Source organism: Lathamus discolor, chromosome 9 (assembly GCF_037157495.1).
Source record: "Lathamus discolor isolate bLatDis1 chromosome 9, bLatDis1.hap1, whole genome shotgun sequence".
NCBI lineage: Eukaryota > Metazoa > Chordata > Aves > Psittaciformes > Psittacidae > Lathamus > Lathamus discolor.
In genome coordinates this window covers 3,591,407-3,615,069 of record NC_088892.1, presented here as the reverse complement: position 1 = coordinate 3,615,069, position 23,663 = coordinate 3,591,407, and the positions used below count along the sequence as shown (strand labels likewise).

General features: G+C 50.1%; 1 long non-coding RNA gene across 2 annotated transcripts; it reads left to right on the top strand.

Annotated features, from left to right (window-relative positions):
- Positions 1-1,441: 1,441 nt before the first annotated feature.
- LOC136019407 (uncharacterized) lies at positions 1,442-14,739 on the top strand. Of its 2 annotated transcripts, none has more exons than XR_010614863.1 (4): positions 1,442-1,516; positions 3,435-3,605; positions 4,306-4,417; positions 14,625-14,739. It is a non-coding gene; the product is annotated as an uncharacterized LOC136019407 (long non-coding RNA). The 2 variants fall into 2 exon arrangements; XR_010614864.1 differs by lacking the exon at positions 14,625-14,739 and adding an exon at positions 8,378-8,962.
- The last annotated feature ends 8,924 nt before the right edge of the window (positions 14,740-23,663 follow it).

Genomic DNA, 23,663 nt, shown 5'->3' with positions numbered 1-23,663 from the left:
CAATGGGAAGGGGTTCTCAGGCTGCCCGACCACAGGCAGGTAGGTGAGAAGCATCCAAATATCCACCAAAGTCCAGAGGCAGCACATTTTCTGGGTGCTGATACAGTGCTGGCAGGTGGCCACAGTCAGTCACCACTGGCCCACACCATGCCAGCCCCTGGGACCTGCTGAATGACCCATCTCTGTGCTTGGCACGCGTGGATCTGGAAGTGCTGGGTGAAGGGTTTACTCCTGCCTCCACCAGCACCCATCTGGAGAGCTGTTCCCATGGCCACTGGGGATAGGGTAGTCTTGGGCTCCTCCCGGTCCTGCTGCTGCTGGCCGGATCTTCTTGGGTGGGTGCAGGCTATGTGGCTCTCCCTGGATTTTCAGTGCCCATCACAATAGGGCCCTGACCTCCTAAGGAGGTTTCTTTTCTCCCTCTGATGAGGGTTTGCTGCTGCGGTGCCCTTTGCTCTGTGGTCTACAGGATGATAGACCACAAACAGGAAGAACTGGAGCCTTCAAGGTTTGGCAGGAGAGCCATAGAGTTAGGACACGAGGAGAGGGGAAGGGTCAGCACACCACATCTCCGACCCAGCTCCCTGCATGAGAAGGTGAAAGCGGCCGAAGCCCTTCAAGCACCACTGCCATCTTCTGCTGCACAGGACATGGCTGGCAGAGCTGTGAGCCTGCATGGGGAAACCAGGGGCCACAGCCCCAGTGTCGTGTCAGGAGTGCAAGAGCTTCCCAGTCAATGCCATGTGAGCAGGGCACTTGCATGGCATTCCGTTCCTTTGCAACAGGAAGTCTGCATCTGACCTGTGCTACCGGACTCTGCTGAGGCTACAGGTTCCCCAGCACCTGAAACTGGCTCTTTAGCATCAGGGACATTCAGATGGCAGGGACAGAGGCAGAGCTGAACCAGACACAGTTGCGCCCTCCATTTAGCACCACTGTTCAAGGAAATGGTGTTTCCTGGGATCCAGACACCTTTCTGCAGTGGCTCAAGGTTTTATTTCAGAGAACCTTCTTTCAGTTGCCCACCTGCAGCAGGGTTGACAGAGTTTATCTTGCTTTCAGCCAGCACTGGAAGCTGCTGATTAAAGCAGAAAATATTAAGGGTCTTGAAACTTCAGGTGCATGACAGCTATCAGCTGCTCCCTTCCCTCTCTGGAGCTGGGAGGATGGATTGCTCTGACAGCATCCCACTGGCCTGAGATACTGGGTATCTCTCAGGGTCATTCACAGGTCAGAGCCAAACAACTCCAGCCCAGAGCGGGAAGATATGAAGCAGGGAATGAGCTGCTCCAAGAACCGAGGGACCCCAGTGGGTAGGAATGAAGGGCATCGGGACAGTGATGGCTCTTGGGAGCGGAGGCGGGATGTCTGTGGGAGCGGGATGTCAGCTCTGTGCGATCACTCCCCTGGCCAGGATGATGATCTCAGGGACAGGGAATCCGCAAGCAGCCCCAGGAGGAAGAGGCAGCGCAGGCAGGAGCGGGGAGACAGCAGAGCAGAACGAGGCGGCACCCGGGTGAGATCTGGGACGTTCGGGTCCTGTTGTGGTTTCTTCATGCCCCGGGACAGCCCTGCCAGGGAGCCCAGGATGGGCAGGCAGCAGGTCCAGGCAGAGCAGGGGGCGGTGGGTAGGCAGAGGCGTCTGCAGAGAAGTGGGTGTCCCGCGGTCAGAAGGGCTTAGAGAATGGTGTGGGAGAGGCTGGCTGATAGGAAAGCAAATAGTTTGGCTGCCTGCACGGAAAAGTACCTGGTCTGGTTTGTTTCCTAGATTCGTGATGAAGGATGAGGATTTAGGAGAGAGGGAGGGAGAGCTGCAGCTAATCCACTGATTAACCTGAGAGAGAAGCAGACGCTAAATTAAGACAAGAAGGGCAAGACAGAAAAGTCAATACCACCAACCCAAACAACAGCAGAGCACGGGGATGGCCCAGCCCTGGTGAGGTTTAAACACAGAAATGAAAACCATGCGGCAACCAAAGGGCAAGGTTAGAAACAGCACAGAAAGCTGGAGGACTGTGGAGCAACGTGAGAGAGCAGAGACAGAAAGGGGAGAAGGGTGCAAATTCCCAGTAGGAAATACCAGGGACATGATGGGGTTCTGTCTGAGCTAGCTGAGGAGCTGTTTGCAAGGACCCTGACCAGGGGGATGCTAAACCTTTCCTTGGAGATGCTGGTCTGGATGGCAATGACACCTTCAGGACTCCTGGTCTCGTAGCAATAGGGTTAGGGCAAACCCCCAACTCTGCAAATACATCTGATTTGGGATGGATTTGGAACCAGAGCTGAATTTAGGGCTTGGGCCCGATGCACGGATGAGCCTGAGAGGCTGTGGGAGATATGGGCATATCCACTTTCGTGGGATCTGGCACAGCTCGGGCTGTGTAAAGCTGCAGAGTGTGATTTGGGCTCGGCACTGCCGCCAGCAGCGTTCTCTCTTTCCTTTTAAAGCTCAGGCCTGGCAACCCTGTGAGTGCCATGGGAGCAGCCTCACGCCACGGCTCGGCAGAGGAAGGGGTCCCCTGCAGAGATTACTTCTCACATGCCACAGCTGTGAGTACATGAGTCGGGAACACGGGTCAGGATGGCGCAGTAGGGCAGGCTCAGCAGTGAGGCATCCCACAGCAGGGTCTCCATGCCGGCAGGCTACGGCACACCATGGGGCTGGGCTTCTTGGGCTGCTGGCCCTCAGCAAGCAGTTGCCACAGCATGGCTATCAGCTCGCTGCATGGCCTGGGTGCATCCTACCAAAATCCACCTGCTCCATAGCTGCTTGGGACAGATCTGTTGGTGTTCCTGAAAGTGATCAGCGGTGGCAGTGTCCCTGTGGTCCCTCTGGAGCATCACGCAGATGTTGAGTCTTGTGTCCTGAAATATGTGTCTGGACAGATTACAAAGAACACACAAAGAAACCCTAAATCAACCCATCCCCGCTGTGGCTAAAGCTCTTCCCCTCCTGTTGTGCTGCTTGGTTTAATTGCTAGCACACTGTTGTCTGGTCCATGGAGATGCATGTGAGGTGCACGGGGCCATCGGAGTTTGCAGGGATCCTGCGCTGCCGTTGTGTGTGCCTCCGTGCTCTGTGTGTGTGCCATCGTGTGCAATCCGTGTGCATGCACACATGGTTCTGCTTTGGTTACTATCATTACAATGTATTTACCACTGTGCACTTCACCAATATGCTATTTATACTCCAATAGAGTGTGTCATGCTTTGCATTAGTCCAGCCAAATTACAACTTCAAAGTTCTCAAGTTCAGCGGGGGCTCCCAGTCTCTTCCTGGCAGAGGGGCAGGCACAGGTCTGAAAGGTTTCTTATTTATTTTGCTCGCTATGAAGCTGAGGAACCGCTTTCCATCTGGAACCATGTGGAATTTTTGCATCTGAGATATTTAACCTGACTTTAATTTGAGTCGAAACGTCTGATATTTCTGATAGTAATACCCTGCCGGGGGGGCAGAGGGGCGGACCGAAGGCACCCCCTTCCCTCCGCAGAGGCACTCCAGCCGGTCCCTGTTAAGTGATTCCTGGCATGCAAGCACGCGGCAGACAGTAATGGAGAGCCTAATCAGATCTGAGGAGCTCCGAAATCGCTGGAGCGGTGGCAGAGTAAGTGGGTGTCCATGAGAAACCCAATAGTTCCCCATTCATTTTCCTCCTGGCCACCATCCATCCCCAGTGCTGTGTGTGCCTCCCCTGGCTGGTGCTGCCCTCACCCCCTGCACAGGCTGCTCAAAGTGGGGTGGGCTCTGCCAGGCTGCTGCTGGCAGGGGCTGACAGGGCTTGACAAGGTCTTTATTCCCCCCCGCCTTCCTTTTCTGAAATGCCAGTGAAGTGCTTCTCCAATACATTATTTAAATCAGGAGAAAACGAGGCATTTGCCATTTATGTCTCATTGGATTCACTGAAAGGCGACTGTACTTACGCTGTGCACGCGATTTACCTCACTGCTCTTTGGGCAGAGAGGGACCCACATCCGCAACGTTGGGGAAGGCTGTGTAGGTCTTCCAGGCAGGCTTTCCTTAGTCAACCCTCAGGGCAGAAAGAAGGGAGCTGTAAAGCTTGCCTCTGGAGGCCACTTTGGCAAGAGCAAGCCCTGGCTGACGCAAGCCCTGCCAATGGGACCACCAAGGCCCAGCCACCAAGTGGAGCTGGTGTTTACCCTCACAAGGGTTAAACGTCAGTAGCCAGCAAAATAAATGCAAAATCCAACATTAAAGCCCCCTTGCACCCTGGCCCCTGCTTTAAACTTCAATAATGACTTCTAAGAAAATGTTTCTTAAAGGAACACTTTATTATTGCAAATCAGATTTCCTGACTCTGGTGCAGCCATTGTGAACAATTCAGTGATTTCACTTCAGATCCTGGGATAAGGACTGACCTTCAACCCAAAGCTCCACAGCAGGATTTGGATGTCACAGGTATTAAGAAAACCTCCCTCCTTCCACAGATGGAACCCGACTCACAGACCTGATGTAGCTAATGGGGGGACACTGGGTGGGTGATGAAGGAGGTGGGGGCAGCAGGTCAGGACCAGACACTCAGACCAAGGGCTGGAATGGAGCTCCAGCAGTGGGGAAGAGCCTCCAACCTGCAAAGCAGGAGCTCCTAGAGCTGCTTCCCGGCTCAGGCATTAAAAACTAGCTGGGTTGCTATAATCTGCATTAGATTTAAACTGTGCAATAAATGTTTCAGTTTATTGATGCCAGACTGCAGCCAATTGCAGCTGAAGTCACCAATGGATTAGTGCATGATGAGAGACCAAATGGTGTGGGGAGGGAGCTGGGGTGAGGTAAGCTGGTCAGAGTGCACAGCAGTCTCCCGATTCCTGGATCATCAAGCCTTTCCTAAACAGAAATCTGGTTCAGAATAAGCAAAGCTGCTGATGGTGTTTTAGTCCTATCACACACAATGGAAAACCCTCAGGCCTTTCCACTGAGTGTCTGCACTTCAGAAGTGCTGGACGGGCAGAGCATGGGTCTTGCAGAGCTGTGTCCATCCCAGGAGAAGGATGGCCAGCTATGTCCTGTGGTTGCCAGCACAACACAAGTGGGGCAGGAGAGGTTTGCTGGAGGCATCTGCCTGGGCTCTGCATCTCCATCAGCCAGTTACTTCATCCATCTCATAGTCCCCCTTCAGAAATTTGGCTTTGCAAGCAGGAAATCCAGAGCACCAGGGTAGCTGGCCCTTTCCTGTCTCTTCTTTCCCTTTTTCGGTCGTGCTCTGTTCCGTCCCATTCCTTCCTTTGCCATTGTTTTTGGATGGTTTTCCCCCTGCCTGGATGGCACCATCCCTCCGCAGTGCCGCCAGGACCATGGCTTCTCTGGCCAGCAGATGTTCCTGTCAGGTAGGAGGTCTAGGACTGGTTTGCTGACAAGTCAGGACCACACATTGGGGCTGACTCCTCTCTCCTCCGCTGTGGGAAGGGCAGCCTTTCTGCCATGTGTTGCCTCCACACTTGCCAAAGACAGCCTGTATTATTAGCCGGGGGCCTGAAGAGCCACCACAGGATTGCAGCCACCCTAAACCTCAGCGAGTTCAGCACTCTGACGGATTGCTGGTGAAAAAAATTAGAAGAAAGAAAGAAACCCAAATCCCATCTCTCTGCAAAACAAAGATGCAACAGAAGATGAAAGGCCTCATTGCTGGGGGCACATTCAAAGCCCCACTCGCTGGAACAGCAGGGTCTATATAGGGTGATGTCCTGAAGTCAGCAGCCAAAAGTCCAAGTCTAAAGCAGAAAGCAGCACCACAGACAAACCCTTATGCTTCTCAGTGCCCGTAGAAGCAGCCTGCCGGTTGCTGTGCAGAGGGGCCTGGTAGGTGTAAGCCCAGAAGATGAGGCATGGGGCAAACTCGTCTCTGGCTGGGATGAGCGCCAGGCTTATCGCATCCCAGGGGAGCTTCCCCTGCTCCCCACTGCGCTGAGCTGGACCTCGAATGCCCGTACATGCTGCGGAGCCTGGCAAGATGTCAGCTGGAATAGGAAGTTAGTGTCAAAGCCAGAAGGATGCAAAAAAAAAAAAAGCATTTCCAGGGCCCCTGCCATGGGAGGATTAGGGTAAAACCCACGGATTTCTCAATATTTCCCTGACCCAAAGTGCTGAGTTTGTTTTGCTGTGATTTATGGGATCCTGTTACTCGCTCTTTGTGAATAGCGAGACAGTCACCGGGGATTTATTAAAACGTTCACAGGTCCCAAAAGTCTGTCAGATTTTTGCATGAGTAATAATTTGCCTGAAAATTGGGAGAAGAAGGCAAGTTACTCTCTACTCCTTGTTCATTACCGTGGCTGCCAGGAACGCTCTGGCATCCAGGCAGGGAGATGGCCAAAGGGCACAAGCCTTGGCTAGCATGGGAAGCAGCAGAAACACAAAGCCAACACTTTCCAAGCAACCCTTTGGTTGCTGGGAGCACTTTCCCTCACGGCTGTTCAGTGTATGGACTATGGGTTCCACTAGAAGGAAATCAAGCTCAGGTGCAAGCATTGCACTTCTCCAAATAGGTGCCATTAGCAGAGTTCATATCCAGCAGATGCCCAGCTCCATCTAGCACCAGCGCTGGCACACAGCTTGTTTTCCACCACCTTAAGCTGCAAATAAACACCAAACAGACCTACATTAAAATAACATTAAGAAACAACCCAAACTATCAGGGGAAGGAAATTGCTTTTTTGCTCTTTTTTTAATTCAAATGGAGCTTTTTTTGGTCTGAGTCCTGGCAAACAAACAGCTGAGATCAGTTCCCAATTAGGTGCTGTTGGCTTCTCCGAGCAATGAGGAATGACCTAGCTGATTTCTCCTAGCTCATTTCCTTGAGCCCCTTGCGGAAAAGCCCTTGCAAACTTGGAATCTGGGGCTGAGAGCTGACATGCTGAATTTCTCTTTGTTGCCACTGCCGCCCGCCTGGCAAGGACAAACCTGACCCCCTCCCTTGGCCCAGCAGGCCCCTTCTGAAACCCTGCCAGCACCCTAAGGCTGGGTTTCCTGGTCCCCACCATCCAGGATCAGTGGGGCCTTGGGGCTGAGTGGAACCAGTCTGAGCACTGGAGACGATCAAGTAGTGAGGTGGATCGAGAACTGGTTGAAAGGAAGAAGGCAGAGAGTTGTGGTCAATGGCGCAGAATCTAGCTGGAGGTCTGTGACTAGTGGAGTTCCTCAGGGGTCGGTGCTGGGACCGGTGCTGTTTAATATTTTCATCAATGACCTGGATGAGGGAACTGAGTGCACCCTCAGCAAGTTTGCTGATGACACAAAACTGGGAGGAGTGGCTGACACACCAGAGGACTGTGCTGCCATTCAGCGAGACCTGGACAGGCTGGAGAGTTGGGCGGGGAGAAACTTGATGAAATTTAACAAGGGCAAGTGTAGAGTCTTGCATCTGGGGAAGAACAACCCCATGTACCAGTACAGGTTGGGGGTTGACCTGCTGGAAAGTAGTGAAGGGGAAAGGGACCTGGGGGTCCTGGTGGATAGGAGGATGACCATGAGCCAGCAATGTGCTCTTGTGGCCAAGAAGGCAAATGGCATCTTAGGGTGCATTAGAAAGGGAGTGGTTAGTAGGTCAAGAGAGGTTCTCCTCCCCCTCTACTCAGCCTTGGTGAGGCCGCATCTGGAATATTGCGTCCAGTTCTGGGCCCCTCTGTTCAAGAAGGACAGGGAATTGCTTGAAGGAGTCCAGCGCAGAGCCACAAAGATGATTAAGGGAGTGGAACATCTCCCTTATGAGGAGAGGCTGAGGGAGCTGGGTCTCTTTAGCTTGGAGAAGAGGAGACTGAGGGGTGACCTCATCAATGTTTACAAATATGTGAAGGGTAGGTGTCAGGATGATGGAGCTAGGCTTTTTTCAGTGATATCCAGTGATAGGACAAGGGGCAATGGGTGTAAACTGGAACATAGGAAGTTCCACGTTAACATCAGGAAGAACTTCTTTACTGTAAGAGTGACAGAGCACTGGAACAGGTTGCCCAGGGGGGTTGTGGAGTCTCCTACACTGGAGATATTCAAGGCCCGCCTGGACAAGTTCCTGTGTGATGTACTGTAGGCTACCCTGCTCTTGCAGGGGGGTTGGACTAGATGATCTTTTGAGGTCCCTTCCAACCCTTGGGATTCTGTGATTCTGTGATTCTGTGACCACCAAGGAGGGTCCATCAGCCTCAGAGAGTTGCTGGCAGCCACTTTATCTTCTGATCAGCAGCAAACCAGGCTCCTTGTGCAGAGATGTTAATATCAAATAGTCACTTCTTGGTTTTAAAGAGACTATTATGACTTTTCTTTCTCCAGGAAAAAGACACTTAGCATTGTCCTCATTAAATCTTACCCATGGTAAAAATAGCATCTCCCAGAGAAATCCCTGTCTCTGTGTTTTGTGTTCTGCTCCAGGTTGCTAAATGCAGTTACTTTTAAATACCTGTCACGGAAGTGACTGCCTTCTTGTGACGGCTAAATCGAGCCCCATGCAAAACAATTTGGCAAGCAACTGGAGGAAAGGTGCTTCTGAAAGGAGGATGGATCTCACGCACACTGGCTCACCATTGGTGCGTAAGCACTCTACAAAGGGCTGGAAAGGCTGGCCGCAGCACAGTCCCCACGCCAAGCTGTGCCAGGGAATTGTGTAAGCATATCACAGATTCCTATTGGAAAAACAGGCCAAAGAAAGGCTACAAAATAAATAATCACTCTTGCCTGAACAGCAGCAGAAGAGGCAGTAAAACGAAATGAAAGCACTGGGCAAAGCTGTTGTGTCTAAGAGGAATCCTGACCCCTGATCTCAGCTCCTCTCTTTTATGTTTTTCTGACTTCAGCACTATTGTGGGCAGATGCCTTTGAATATGATTTATTTGTTTGTCTTGGCATCCAAACAAGGAGCCCTGAGACCAGAAAAGATGATCAAGAGCCCACTTCCGAGTTCCCCTTCCCTTTCAGCCCGCGCACACACACTGCCCTGTGTGCTCTCGCAGAGGCTTTGTTACGCCAGTCAGCGGGGGGAAAGAGCCAGGCAACAGTTGATCGTCTTAAAACAATACACTTGGCTGGCCTGTGGCCTGAAGGGCTGGACTCTATTACTCCAACTGTCAGGGCAGTGGGGCCAGGTTCGGGCAAGGAAAGTGCCTCCGTCCCATCCCATCAATACATGCATTTCAACTGAGGGGCTGCTTGCTAAATTCCTCTCTCAAGATCCCAGACCGCGCTGTCCGTGCGTGCAGGGGCAAATCCCCTGCTCTCCAGGGAGCCAGGCTGAAATCAAAACCTCACCATCAGTCAGCGGGGCTGCGGGGTTTGGCCCAATGATGCTATCAGAAATTACTCCAGCAGCTTTTTGGTGCAGTTCCAAAAGTCTTGTTTTTCCCAGCTTTTTGCTGTTGGATTGCAAAGGATGATTTAAAGCCAGAGCCAACTATCTACCAGAATGAAACAGTTTCACAAATTGTAAGGCCAAAGGGACCATTAGATTACACAGTCCAACCTTCTGTGTGAGACAGGCCAGCTCTACTCTTGTCTCATTAGTGCCTTAATGCTCGCTATTGCTGCAACCGCTTCCTTCTGCTGATAGCTTCTTTCTCTCTCCAGCCCTCTTCCAGAGACCACAGTTCTCTCTGTCAGCTGTGTCTAAGACTGAGGGGAAAGAAAGTCACCTTGGGCAAAGAGAAGCTTTCAGCTGTTTACAGCATAACAGCTTCAGGTTCACGGGGCTCCACTGTAGGTTTTTCTTCCACCTTCCATGTGTTTCTCATGCTCAGTGTGGGGTGCATGTGTGGTAACTGGAGTGGAGATGGGCTTTGCAGGAGATGGCCCTGAATGCTGCAGAAGGTTTATGTCCATTTAACCCCTGGCTGCAAAGCAGGTTTATCTTCAGCTTCACGCCATCCTTCATCTGCCTAACAATCTATGCTGGACCAGCAATCAGATGCTGTTCCCACTTGGAGAGCCTGGTTCCTTGTGAGTCCAAGGTCCAGAGGGGACAGAGTAGAGTCCTGCTTATCCTGCTGAGTCTGCTGCCCTATAGAAACAGCTCCAAGCACAGCACAAAGGTCACCAAATATTCCCCCATCTTCTGGCTGACAGAAGACAAAGGACTAAGTCCCCTGGAGGCTCTTCTGCAGTGACAGGTAGTCACAAACTGCAATGAGAACACGCTCATCCGAGTGTGTCTGAGCACACCTTTGCTATCTGCCTGGCTCCCCAGCACCTTGGCATGGCAGGCTGAAGAGCAAACCTCACCACCACCAGCTGATGCTTTCTGGAGGCTGTGTCACGTACTTGGGAAATGTATATTTATTTCTCTTCCTCCGTCCATAGTGTCCCCTCTCAGCTCAGGAACGTGACACTGAGTTTTCTGCCTAGAATACTCTGCTCTGTTTGAACAGGTTTTTCTGTTCCTCGATCACTCACCATCTCTGCTGCACGAGATTTACTGACTTTTATTTATTTATTTTGACTCAGTAATTTTTCATCTGGGACAGAGCAATGTGCCGAGTGAAGACGGCCTGGGAAGCCCTCTGCATGAGTCACAGCTCTAAGCCTTTGAGCTGCTTTGTTTCCTTTGGTTTAATCTCTTGGCTGCAGTAAACATATTGGACAAAGCTCTGCTTGTTCGGGGAATACCGGGGCTGGTGCTTCAGGGCGTCAGATAACAGGGTCCAGCCATGGGTGGGAAGAAGGAGAGGGGAGTGGTTTTGCATCGGTGGCTCAGGCTCCTCTTTGACAATCTCCAGAGATCATCGTACGCTTGTGATGCTGAGACTCTGCTCAGTTTGCAGCTCTTCTGGAGCTGTTGGACCAGTTGATGCTCAGGGCAAGAGGAATTTATGCTCCCAAGCAATGTACCAGGGTGCTCATTCAGAACCCATACGGGAAACAGGAATTTTGGCTCCTTGATTTGCAGTAGCTCTCCCAGTGTGTTCTTCCAGCTCTTTGTCATGCGTTTCCTTTCACACTTGAGTACCACCAGCAGAGACTGCTGCCGAAGAGGGCTGGTGAGCAGCTCATGGGAGGCTGCTGGGCTCACCAGGGACCAGGAGACTTCTCTGTCATTGATGTTCATCTGGAAGCAGCTGCCTGCTGCACGATGATAGGGTCAAACCTGAACCCACAGCTCTGAGTGCAGGGGGGCTGGTCAAAGGGCTGGCATCCACATCTGTCAGGCCATGGTGTCACCTCGTTACACGTGGCAGGGCCATGGGGACAGGAGCTACTGTTGGTCAGCAGCTCCTGCCAAAGCAGGCACGTCCTCAGCGGGTCCCCCTGAGGTTTCATCCTGTCTAGTTCTAACTAAGTCCAGTGAGTGGGACTTCCAGTATTTCCTTTGGCAGGGGAACCTCCAGCCCAATTATCTCACTCGTACGTCATTTGTGTTTGTCTAAGCTAAGATTTCCCTGACTCGTTCTCACCCTAATGCTTCTGGGTTTGCCCTGCATCTTTGTGTGTGACCGTTCTCCCTCTGTCAGACACCTGTGATTTTCTTCCTCTACTTGCTTCAAATTGCTCCCAAAAGAAGGGTCGCAGTAATAAAGTGTTGAAGGCATTGCCCGTGTCTTCTCCTGAAAGTTGGCTGAACAAGGGCAAAGCCAGGAGAGAAAAAACTGCGAGAGCAAAGCTGGGGAACCCGCATGTGGATGCGGCATGAGTGGGTGCAGAGGAAGGAGACAGTCCTCCTCTCCTTGTGGACATCAACCTCAGCAGTGACTTCTGCTCTTCAGCCTGTGCTGAAGTGTGGGGTAGAGGAGCGAGGGACCAAGGCAGGCCAAGCCACTTCCTGTGGCTTTTCCTTGACCACAGCTTTGATCTATTTTTAACAGAAACTGCTGAGATTCGGGAATCGGGGCGCTGGCCGTGCGTGGCGCTTGGCAGCGGCTGCGTGATGGGAGGCCAGGGGGAAGTGGGGCTCGGCCAGGCTCCTCCAGCCACCAGCAGCAGTGGCAAGCAGGGACATGACCCCCCATCTCCCTCTGCACCCCTGTGCTCAGGAGGGAGCAGCTGGGTGGAGAAGGCCAAAAAGCACCAAAAAGCCCTAAGTCATCCCCTTGGCCATCCGGACACCACTGCTTCAGTGGGGTTTTTATGTTTTAATCGCATTAGGGAAGGATGCATTTGTGTTTTCATCTCCGGTTGTTGTGTCCCTTGGGGCCCCCTCACTACAGCTCCTTTGTTTGTGAGCAGAAAATGCTTCCACAACCGAAGCCTGGCTGAGAAATCCTGGAACAGGTTGTAAATCTCTGAGGCCGGCGGATTGACACACACCTGCTGGCTGCTGGTATGCAGCTGGGGAGAGGGGGAAAGGGGAAACTTGGGGTTTTTTTTCTCATTTTAAATAAAACTAACATGATTCTTATTCAGATTTTCCAAAGAAATCATGTTATTGCAAACCGGGAGGTAGTGGCAACCTTTGGTGATGGCTTTCCCACCTCTTCAAAGACCAGAAGGCTGGGCTGTGTTCTGTTTACCGCTGCAGGCAGACAGCAAAAACTGGCTGAAACAACAGAGATTAAGGGTGATGTCCCTCATGGGAATGGGGCTGTGGGACCAGGAGAGGTAATATCTCTGTCCAACGACATGAGCAGGAGGAATCCCATGGGATGCTGCAGGGTGGGCTCAGCCTGCAGCAACAACACGCCAACAACCTTAGGTGGGTTGTTGGATAAGCGGGAGCTGGTAAAGACTAACAGGACCACAGCAGAGGAGAGCCTTACAGCAGTGACCTGTCTGTAGGAGAGGACTTTGTGACCACCCTAAACAAAAAGAAAATGGGGTTTGTTCATTTATTTTTTTAAATCGTGTGGGGATAAAACCCTAATAGAGCAATAGCAATAGGTTTAAAACCAAGTATTTGTATTTAGTTGGCATCTTTCTGCCGCAGGAAAGGCAAAGAAATCTGTGCCGAATTGCAGACCCTAATAAAAGCCTCGTTTTGGGGAGTGATTCATTAACTTTACTGGGAGCGCGTTTAAAAAATAATTTAAGAAAGTAGAGAAAAAAGGGCCAAGATTTCCTGTGCCTGCCTGTAATATTAAACCTGCTTAAGCTACAAGGAGACGCCTGTGGATGTAATTGCACGTTTCCAAAAGCCTGCGTCCACACAGCCGGCTCCAAACGGCCTCCGAAGCTGCAGCGGTTTCCCCAGCTGCAGAAGGGGCAGGAAAGGGAGGGGGGAAATCTGATGGGCAGGCATTTCTGTCCTTTTTTATTTTCCCAGTGTGTGTAAGACATGGAGTCACTCCTTTGCCTGCCTCGCTCTTTCCTGGATCCAGATTAAAACGAGTAAATGGCCACTGCCCTATATGGTCCCAGCACGTAAGCTGCTTATTCAAGCTGAAGTTGCTCTCCCTCAAGCACTGCAATCCAGTGCTTCTGTGGTTCAGGGGTTTGCTGGGCATTCCTAGCAAGTATTAATGAGGGTAAAGCAATTAGGCAATCTCTGATGTGATGGCTTTAGGTCTCCAGTCCCCGATGTGGGGCATGCAAAGGGCAGGAAGCAGCCCAGCCCTCCCATCTTAGCTCTGTGGGGTTTCCACCCAGGAAGGGCAGGCGGAGGAGCTGGTGATTTCCATTCTATGGAAGGGGAATTTTTCAACAAAGCAGGGTATTATTTTTTTGTTGTTGTTCAAAAATGCTGATGCATGGAAATCAAAACCTTTTGTGGAAACATGATGTTTTCTATGAAAATTTAGTTAGCGAGGATTTCCTCAAGTTCGGGACAGAATTTCTCATCGAAACAACGGAGAATGACTCCAGAGCCCTGCTCTGCACCTCTGGCAGCACCTCCAGCTGACACTGTCAGTGTCGTCCCCATCATTGTCACCACAGTGCAGAGGACTGAGCCACATGGCACCATGTCCATGCAGGAGGCTCAGAGCCAAGCCTGTGATCATCAGCCTCAAAGCGGGGGGCTCCAGCACCAGCGGGAGTGAAACAGGAGCCAGGCAGAGTCCACAGCTCCTCTGCAAGGCAAGGGGTGCAGTCAGGGCTGCAGAGGGGATGGGTCCTGCACCCCTCTGTGCTGTGTCTAAATTCTCCTATTTTCACTTGAACGGACAATTGCACTTGGCTGAATCACTGGAGGGGAAAAAAGAAGCCACTGACACCCTGTAGTTAGCAATCAGAAAGCTAAATATAGCTCTTAGTATGGGTTGTGTGACAGAGAAAGGAAAAAAATGAGCAGCACCCTCTGATCAGTCACTTTGGTTAATGTGATTACACTCAAAAAGGTGCATTAGCTGTCTCCATGTGCTTTCCCTCCACCTGGGATGCCTTGTAGGGGTCTGTAGCAATCCCGTACCAATCCTGTCAGCACCCAGATCAGGTCCCCTCTTCAGGGCCTTCTGCCTGCCCAAGCTCTGCTCTGAAAGCATTCACCTCCTGCCATATTTCCCTGATGGGGTCCAAGTCTCAGACACTCCTCTCACTACTCTCACCCCTACAATACGCACTATTCATATGATGTTCCCAGTCCTGTTTTCATTATTCCCTGCTACCTGCTCTCCACTCCAGGTCCCCAGATCTGGCTTCTGAACCCTCCTGCAGCCAGTGCAGTGCCAAGGGGTAGGAAAGGGCAGAGTGGGCTCCATGGCAAGGGAGGTACCCGTGGCTGAGCCCTAAAGTGTTTTTGTTTCTTTTTTAATTATTCTTTCAGAGGCAAATCAATCAAATTTGGGGCAGATTTCCACAGAAAAAGCAAAAGACATATCTCTGCAACCAGTGCTGCTTCTTGGAAAACACTGAGCATCTGTTCCATGTCACAGGAAAGCAAGAACTCAATAAGATAAAATAAATATAATCAGAAATTGAGTTGTTTTCTCCTTTTTTTAATAGCAATGCATGGTGTTTTGCTGTACCCGTGCTCTCAGAAATGGCTGTGCTGTGTTGAGTGAATTGTTTCCTTGGCTTCTGCCTCAGGCAGATACCAAACATGGGAAATTTCAGCCCAATTGATTCAAGTCTGGCAAAGCTCTGCACGAGTGACTGCAGAGCCTCCTGATGGGAAGTGTCAGGCAAATTTAATCATGAGCGGTGGTACCACAGAAAAGCTTGTGCTCTAAACCCTGGAAAGTTGGCACGGCAGCACAGCCTGCTCACTCCCTCTTTCACATTTCAGTGTTGCAGAATGTGTGTTTTTCTGCTGCATTTTTTCTCTTCTTTCCTTCCTTCCTTCCTTCCTTCCTTCCTTCCTTCCTTCCTTCCTTCCTTCCTTCCTTCCTTCCTTATTTCCTCCCTCCCTCCCTCCCTCCCTTCCTTCCTTCCTTCCTTCCTTCCTTCCTTCCTTCCTTCCCTCCCTCCTTCCTTCCTTCCTTCCTCTCTTTCTTTCTCTCTCTCTCTTTCTTTCTCCCTTTCTTCCTTTCTTCCCTTCTTCCCTTCTCTCTTTCTTTCCTTCTTTCCTTCTCTCTTCTTCTCTTTCTTTTAGCCCCCCCATTTCTGGCTCTTGTGGCTGCTTGGCTGGAGTGAAGCATGTCAAGATTTGAATGACAAATCATCTTGCAGCATCTGCTAGGAACAGGCAATACAGGAGCCTGATAAGCCCAATATACTGCTCCCACTGGACAGCGTGAAGATGCCTTTGTCTGGGGGTGAGGGATGATTTCCCCCCACTGAATCCAGAAGCCGTCACATCCCAGGGATTGAGGATGGGCTCCAGCCAAGCACCCCAAATTGGAAAATCAGGCAGAGGGTTTGGGATCCTTGGGCAGCCTCTGCCTTTGAGTGTGGTGTTTTCTTTCCAGGCTGTTGACTATTTCACGAGGTTAAACACATATGTAAAAGCAAACCACAACCCCAACTAGTCATTCTGCCTTGAATAAGTGTCTGCAGTTTTTTGGAAGAGATAACAATGCTGTCTTTGTTTCCTTCTCGCTTCCCTCCCTCCCCACCTCGCATTTTTTCATTCCCTCGCTCCTAGCATGTAAACCATGATAGCAACTATATTTCATTCCACAAATAGTCTGAGAAACGGGGCTGAGCACATGGGTAGAGTGATGGGAAGGCAAACACCAGTTTGAACCAAAGAGGCAGGAAAGGCTGCCGAACACGAGATGCCATCGCTCCCCCAGTCTGTCTCCAAAAGCTTGACATGAGCTGGTGTGGTCTCTGTGGGTGAAGGTGTAAGGATGACCACTAAATAGAGAATTTCCCTCTGCAAGGTTTCACAGGGAATGTCACCGCGCCGTCTGCTGAGCTTTCATTTCTTCCTATTTCCAACTGAAAGATCAATCTGGCACGAAATAATGGCAGTCTGGTAGAGCAACTCCCCCTGAATTCTGCGGGCAAAGCTCTCCTCTGAGCCCAGCTGTTGTCCATAATAATAATTGTTTCTTAGAAAGGCCTCTGTGTTGCTTGAACACAGTCCAGTGTTTTCCCTTGATGATAAACCCCGGTGGGCTGTATTGTCTGTGGTGCCTCAGGGCTGGCGTGGGATCGGGAAGGGTCTGACCAGCCATTGCCAGCCCAAGTTGCTGCTGTTGTGCAACAGGCATTGGGAGCACATAAAAAATAATGTCCAGCTGGAAACCTCAGATACATATGAGCTTTCCCAAAGAGCTGCTTCTCTTTGGAACTAACATAATATTGCCTTCTTTTGTGTGAGTAACTGCATACCAGCCAGTAGCATAGACACGGTGGTCTGGAAGTCTGGACCAGCTCTGACATGGGGTACACGTTCAGGCTCCTGTGACTAATGTGGAGGTGATGCTCTGATGGTTACTCGCAGGCAGTGATGAGGACATGAGCTGGACCATACCTATGCTTGGTTGTGACCACCCTGACGCCCACTGAACCCTTTTGCTGGACAATTGCGTTCACAGGGCCAAGACCCACTGTGCAGTATTAAACACAGCATGGCACCCTCCAACATCTTCATGAACTCCAACTGTTTCAGACATGGCTTTGGGCACTCGGGGTGGCCCTCTCACTTCCAAAATTAGACTTTGGCTCTCTAATTCAGACATCCAGCTAGCATGTGTTTTAAGAATAGATGATACTTCTACGAACATATATTACTGGATAAAATATCAAATAGACTAGCAAGAATAGGGTTGTAGAGTGAACAAGGTAAGGAAATGTTTTGTGTCATTAAAGGGACTCCATCACTGTCCCAAGCCATGCTGGGAAGTCAGTTTAGAATTCACCAAATTTACACTTAATCCAGAGCTGAACTACCTCAGAGCCAGGGGTTTCAAAGTCTGTCTTGGTTAGTGTCTTGCTTAGTGTTTAAATCTCTTCATATAAAAGTGACTTGTCCTTGCTATGTAAGGTAATAGAGTTGTGGTGACCTAGCAAGGGCATGGAAAGGAAATGTGATGGAAGCTGTAACTGGAGGCACACAGATAGATTTTGGTCTATGCCCTGATCCAAAAGAAAGATTGAACTCCAACAAAGAAGTATCCTGGACCGAAGACGTGTTATCATCAGACGAAAATTTCAATAAGCCAAGAGCTGCAACTTTGGTCTGAAATGAATCAGTCCCTGAAAATAACACCAATATTTCAATATGCCACAGTTAATGCAGTTTTGAAATGTATCGTGCCCCTTCCTTTGGAGGTCAGGCTTAATCATTAAGCACTCACTTTGAATATGTGGCTGTGCTCAGTCCTGAAGCTTACCATTTGCTAAAGGCACTCTGGGCATGCCACAAAATTCTCTTGTGCAGGAGCCCACTGGTGGGACTGCCCCATCCTCAGCTGCTGGCTGGGTCTGGATTCAGTATCAGACCTCAGGCTGGCTGGAAACCCTCTGGCCGAAGCCCTGGGAGATGAGGGGTTGACAGAGGAGCATGAAGAGGGGTGTGTGGGACCTCAACACCCTCTGGCAGAGTGTGAACAGTGTGAACAAAATTGGGCCAGAGATTTCCAAGCAAGCGGTCCATCACGCAAGCTGTACCCTACTGCAGCATCTGCCCTCCGCTCGGGATGGGGTGGTGGATCCAGTCAGATCCTGGAGCTACCCTGGAGCAACTCTCTCCTTGCCACATGTTTGCCCCCCTTGGCATCCCACTGGTGCGCAGTGTGAATCATGCTGGAGTTGTTCTCTTGGTTCACGCTCTCAATTTTGTGTGATAGGAAAAGAGATGATTTTTTTTTTATGTCATGTGTACTTGTTCTATTGGTACTCATTAACATGCTCTGATACCACTGAAATTGAGCTTTTGCCTGAAGCTAGACCAAAGTATTTTCTTTTACTAAAACAAACTTTTGGTTCATGTTGAAAGAATTTTATTGGAATTTTTATTTTCCTGTAAATTTTATCTTTTTATGGAAAACCAGAATAAATATTGGTATTGCTTGTGGACCGAAAAGTCTGCTTTCTGGTCAGATCTAGCATATCTGTTCCCATACAGAATCATGTTCCCATGCTGCTGGCCAGCAACTTTGTGGTCAGCTTTAATGCATAAATACATTGAAAAGGCTACAGCATAAACTAAAATGACCCAAGTTTATGTGGCAAAAACACAACATGAAAATAAATAGATCCACCATACATTTTAACTACAGGAAAGCAGACTGAATGCAACCATGCTGGTTTAATTTCTGTCATGTACTTAAAATCCTCCCCAGTTTGGAGGGTCCCTTAGGTGTGATGGAGAGGCATGGTATCAGGGGTGCTCTGGTATGGCTGGAGTGGGGGCTGCGGTACTGCTTGCTGGGGGGTATCTGATGAGGAGTCCAGGAAGTGGGAGATGCTCAGGAGCCTGGGGAGGAGAAAGGGAGCAAAGAAGCATTATGACCAGAGATGGGGAAAGAGGACTCGGTCCAGATTAGCAGCCAGTGCGAGGCTCTGTACTCACTGCTGGGAGCGAGCAGTGCTGGTAGTGACTGCACAGGGGCAGGGATGTTAAACTGACACCTTCAGATCTGTCTGGTATTTTATTTATTAGAAAAGAACCTTCATTCATTCGCCACTTTCCTTAAAATGAGAAGAAAGAGCAAAAGAAAAAACAAAACCCCAAAACTCTTAGGCTCATTAAAGGCAAATGTTCCCACTTAGGAAAAACAGAGGGGTTTTTCACCCGCTGCTTATAAGAAACAGCAACAGCTGGTTTCTCTACATCCCCATCCCCTTCTTCCCCCCCAGCACCACCTCACCATGCTGCATCCCCACCACACTGCATACTCCATCAGTCACACTGGCTGGAGGATGCACATAGTTTGGCTATTTCGGCGTGTTCAAGCCGTGGTACCCGCAGTGGTCCCGGCAGAAGAGGATGCTGTGTCCTCTCAGCATCCTCTTTGTCTTGAGATGCTCTGAGTTACAGAGTAACGGGGGGGATGGAGGGGCTGCCCTATCCCTCACACTCATCTCCCAAGGACCCTTGGCTGACACAGGGCAGAACTGGAAAGCATCGGCATATGCTGTGCAGAATGGCAGTAACCCATAGCAGGGAAGGGTGGGATGATGCACGGACCAAAGTATTTGGCCGCCTGTCCTCACATTTCAAAACACCGACCCCCGCAGAAAGCCTGGTCCTCTCGGGAGCCGAGCTGATTTGCAACATCTCAAGCTGCAAAAATGTCAGTGCTCTCTTCGGGACATAGAAGGAAACATGGAATGAAACAGTGACTTAAAAGCTGCCCAGCCTGGAGGAGCCCAGCTGGACTTCCCTTCTCAAGGCAGCAGGGTCATAGGCGGAGGCTGAGCTGACCCGCAGAGCCAGGATGAACCCAAACCATGTGGGTTTGGTGGGGTAGCAGCATCCTTTGTGCAGCAGCATCCTTTGTGCAGCCTCCAGGCACCTCCCAAAGTCCCCAGGAGCTGGAACTCTACAGTGAATAGAAAAGGGAACTTGCAGGGAGAAGGATGAGTACTGAGAGTGAAGAAATTATGAGATCCCAGTTGGCAAAGTACAGAGGTGGCCATAGATGGGATCAGAGCTGAGAAAGCTGTTGAGAGGGAAAGAAGCCGTTTGGAAAGGCCCCCTGTGAACAGCCTGGGGAGAAGGACACAGCAGGGAGAGGGGGGAGCGGGTAGGTGGAAGGGCAGATGGAAAGGAAAGGCTCCGGGGGCATTTGAAAGAAATCTACCTCCATGGGGCATGAAAATAAGCTTTGTTTTAAAAAGCAAACAAGCAAACACATGTTCAGCAGAGCTGAATACAAACTCTCAAAGTTATTATTTATTATTTCTACTAAGGCAACATTCAGGGACTTCTTTAAAGATTGAAAGGGTTCCCTGTATTCAGATTTGTAGCAATATGGAGCAAGAGACAGCCCTTTTAGCAGGAGATCAGACACAACAAATAAGAAAGAATGAAGGGTGGGAAGACAAAGGAAACAATAATAAAGGCTGTGTTTGCTCTCGCCAGCTATGTACACATCAAGGGGGGGTTGAATGCTCCATGGTTTAGCAGCTTTTAGACTTTTCTGCAAACCCAGCTTTGAGCAAGAATAAAGTGGAAATAAACAAAAACAGTTCAATTAATAGATCTGTACCACTCCCCTCCTTAGCGTTGTTATCCAAGTGCTCTTTGCAAGCGAGAGCATTTCTATGCATGCTTCATACTTGCATACTAATGCAGCAGTGCTGTGAAATCGAGAGCTCGCACCACCTCCAATTTAACATTAAAGTGTGATTGTGGTCAGGAAAGTGATTCTGCAAGGGGAAAAGACGTACTATCATCGTCGTAACAGCTCCCGGTTCCAGGCTGCTTCCTCCTTGGCGGCTGGTGGGTGAAAATGTGCTCTGCTTACAGTCTGAAACGTGATTGCCCTGCCTCCTGCCTGCACCTCAGCCCAGGTCCACACCTGAGAATTGCTGTGGTTCCTCACTTCCCTTCCTATGTCATTCACTGCCAAGGGGATGAAGACCCAAGTCTGCCATGGGTGATGGATGCAGGAAGCAATCACCTCCATGCTGGCTCTGCTGCAGCCCCGGACCAGGGCAGACAAGGAGAGCCACAGTGCGAAGCGGGGCCATGCAGTTGCTTTTTTGCTCATAGCCCTGCTCTGTGCAATCCCATCATCACCTGGAAACTTAAGCCACTGCCTTTTGATGAACTGTCAGTGATGAACAGAGAAGTGTTCTGCTGTCCCCCATTACAGGTGAGAGTCAAGCCAAAGCCTGGGTGTGAGGGGAGCTGAGATGCTGGTGTCTAGCCCTTCCACCAGCACAGCAAAACCTCCTGCCTTTAGCAATAGTCTTGTTTGCCCTGTGCCTGTTGCAAAGCTCCTGAAGAAGCCAAAGAGAGATTTAAAAAAAAAAAAAAAGGAAAAGAAGAAGAAAAATCCCTGTGATTATTATTTGTTATTTACCCTGCTCTTGAGGGCTGATGAGTGCTGTACGAAACTCAAAGGAAGAAACATTTCTTCCGGGGGAACATCCAGACCTGCTAAAGTCAAAACTGATTTTACTACCAACTTCAGAGAAGCCAGATTTCTCTCTCAGCATCTTCTCTCTGCTTCACACCAAGCAAGACTCTTCAGGCACTTTGGAGGGGTCAGGCTCCTGCTGGGACAGGTATTTTTCTCTGTAGGAAGCAACCTGAAGTGCTGTCTTTGGCTCACACTTTTTCTTGTGGCTGTTTGCAGGAGGGATCTTCCATTCATGGTGGAAAGGATTTAAGGGAAAGGTAAGGAGAGGGGAGCACAGGGTGGAGTGGGGTGGGGAGGCTGTGGGGATGAAGGCAGGCTGGAGATGCACAGACAGCAAGGCGCAGGCTGGAGATGCACAGACAGCAAGGCCCAGACTGGAGACCTGGGCACAATGGGAAAAGTGAGAGGAAATCCAGCTTTCAGCACGTCACCTGTGGAGACCTGCATATGTTCTCAGCAGATTGAAATTTGCCTGTGGTAGTGGGTTTTTCCTTCTTATCAGTAAGCCAGCAGTCCGCAAAGGCACTTTTTGCCTCTCTTCTCCCAGAAGCAGGAGGTATGCATTACCGCAGCCTTTTTTCCAGCATTCGCCCTCATTACTTGGGCATCGCCTCTGACTCGAATCCTGGCTCAGGTCTGTGCATCCAGCATAGCTCTGTGTCTCACTTCATAACTCCAAGGTATTGACCTTGCCTGTCCATCCACAGCTGAGGCTTCCAGGCTGTTATCTTTTCGTGACTCATTTCTTGACACATCCTTTTCTCAAGCCTTAACAAATGGGAGGGTAGCCTGCTAATATCCATCCAGAACACTGTTACAAAGGTAATATTTCTGGCCCTTCACTGGGCCTGCAGACAACCCTATCTTTCCTTTTTCTTGCTGGATCCACCTTTTCACTCCCATCCAAAAAGGTATTTGTCTTCATCTATCAACTCCTCCCAGAGCCAACTCCCCCCACATCACTCTCTCAGACAGAAGTGCAGGGTCAGCTCTGCCTCTTCCAACCTGCGATAACCAGCTTTTATCATTCACTACCTACATTTTCAAACAACCCTGTAGTTCTTCATCTTCCCTCAGATGAAGAAGGTTCCTGAGAAATAGCAGATAGTGCTTCTACAGGTCCCTTTTCCAAGGGCTCCTCTGCTGCACTGGCTATGGATGCAGATATCCCTGCCTGCTGCCTGGCCAGGGGAACAAGGTTTTCCTCTTGCTGCACACACCTTCCCCCCCAGTCTGTGCCCTCCTGCTTTGTCCTTAGAGTGGAATAATCTGGAGGCATCAACCGTCTTTTGCTTAGGGCAGCCCCTGGGCCAATGTTGTCCCAGTGTGTGATGAAGCTGCATGCTATGATAGAGCAGATGATAATAACAATAATTATTAATTATTATATCATTGTGGGCCACTGCAAGGAAATTATTAGCTTTGGATAAATGTGAGGTTTTCAGATAATGCCTTCTTAGACAGCAGAACAGGCGGTCGGAAATGTCACCCCAACGCAGAGCAAGAGTAGGCTGTTAAGAAATCACAGCTTTAGTGATATTTATTTGGTAAATGTGACCGTGTGAGTTCTGTCACCCAGTTCAGCATCTCAGCGGCAGGTTAGTTTCACACCTCATAGAGCTACATGACAGTGACCACCCCATGTCAGAGCTTCCTGCAAACGCAGGGTGACATTCTCATGCAGGAGGGTCACCGGGTCGAAGCAGAAAGCAGAGTCTTTCCCTATGATGACTGGTGGAAGCTGTACCCAAGAGCTGCTTCAGTGTGCCCAGAGCCAAGGATAGCTCTGCACAGTGCCGGAGAGCGACACAAGCTCCACATCATCCTCCCAGGCAATAGCAGTCAAACAGTGGAGCAGAACCCATCTGGCAGGTGCACGCACAGCAGGACGGTGTTTTGCCGGGGAAGTTGTTTATGCTGATTGAGGAACCTGTGAGGGCTGACAGGACAGTTTGATGGAAATGGGGCTTTACACCCATGTGATGTTGCTTTCTTCTATGCCTTTCCCGAGGCTTTATCCCAATGTAGCGCTTCAAAGGGCAGCAAGGAACATCCCCTGGATGCTGTCCCGCTGCTCCATAGTTCCTGGAGTTTCCTTTTGTCTAATTTTTTTCTGTTATCAAATTATTTCACTTAAGTGGTTTGACATTCGTCTCTTCCTGCTGTGACCAGCATTGCCATGTGCTTACAGAAGGGTTGGCTGCCCTTTGACTCTGCTGACACCCATGCTTGTCCTCATTAATCAAAGGAAGCCTCAATTAAACAGGATTAGTGATAGCCTCGAAAAATGGACAATATGAAGCCCAGCGTGTAAACAGAACCATGAAAACTCAGCACATGCAAATGTGCACACAGAGAGCAGCCTCACCCAGAGATCC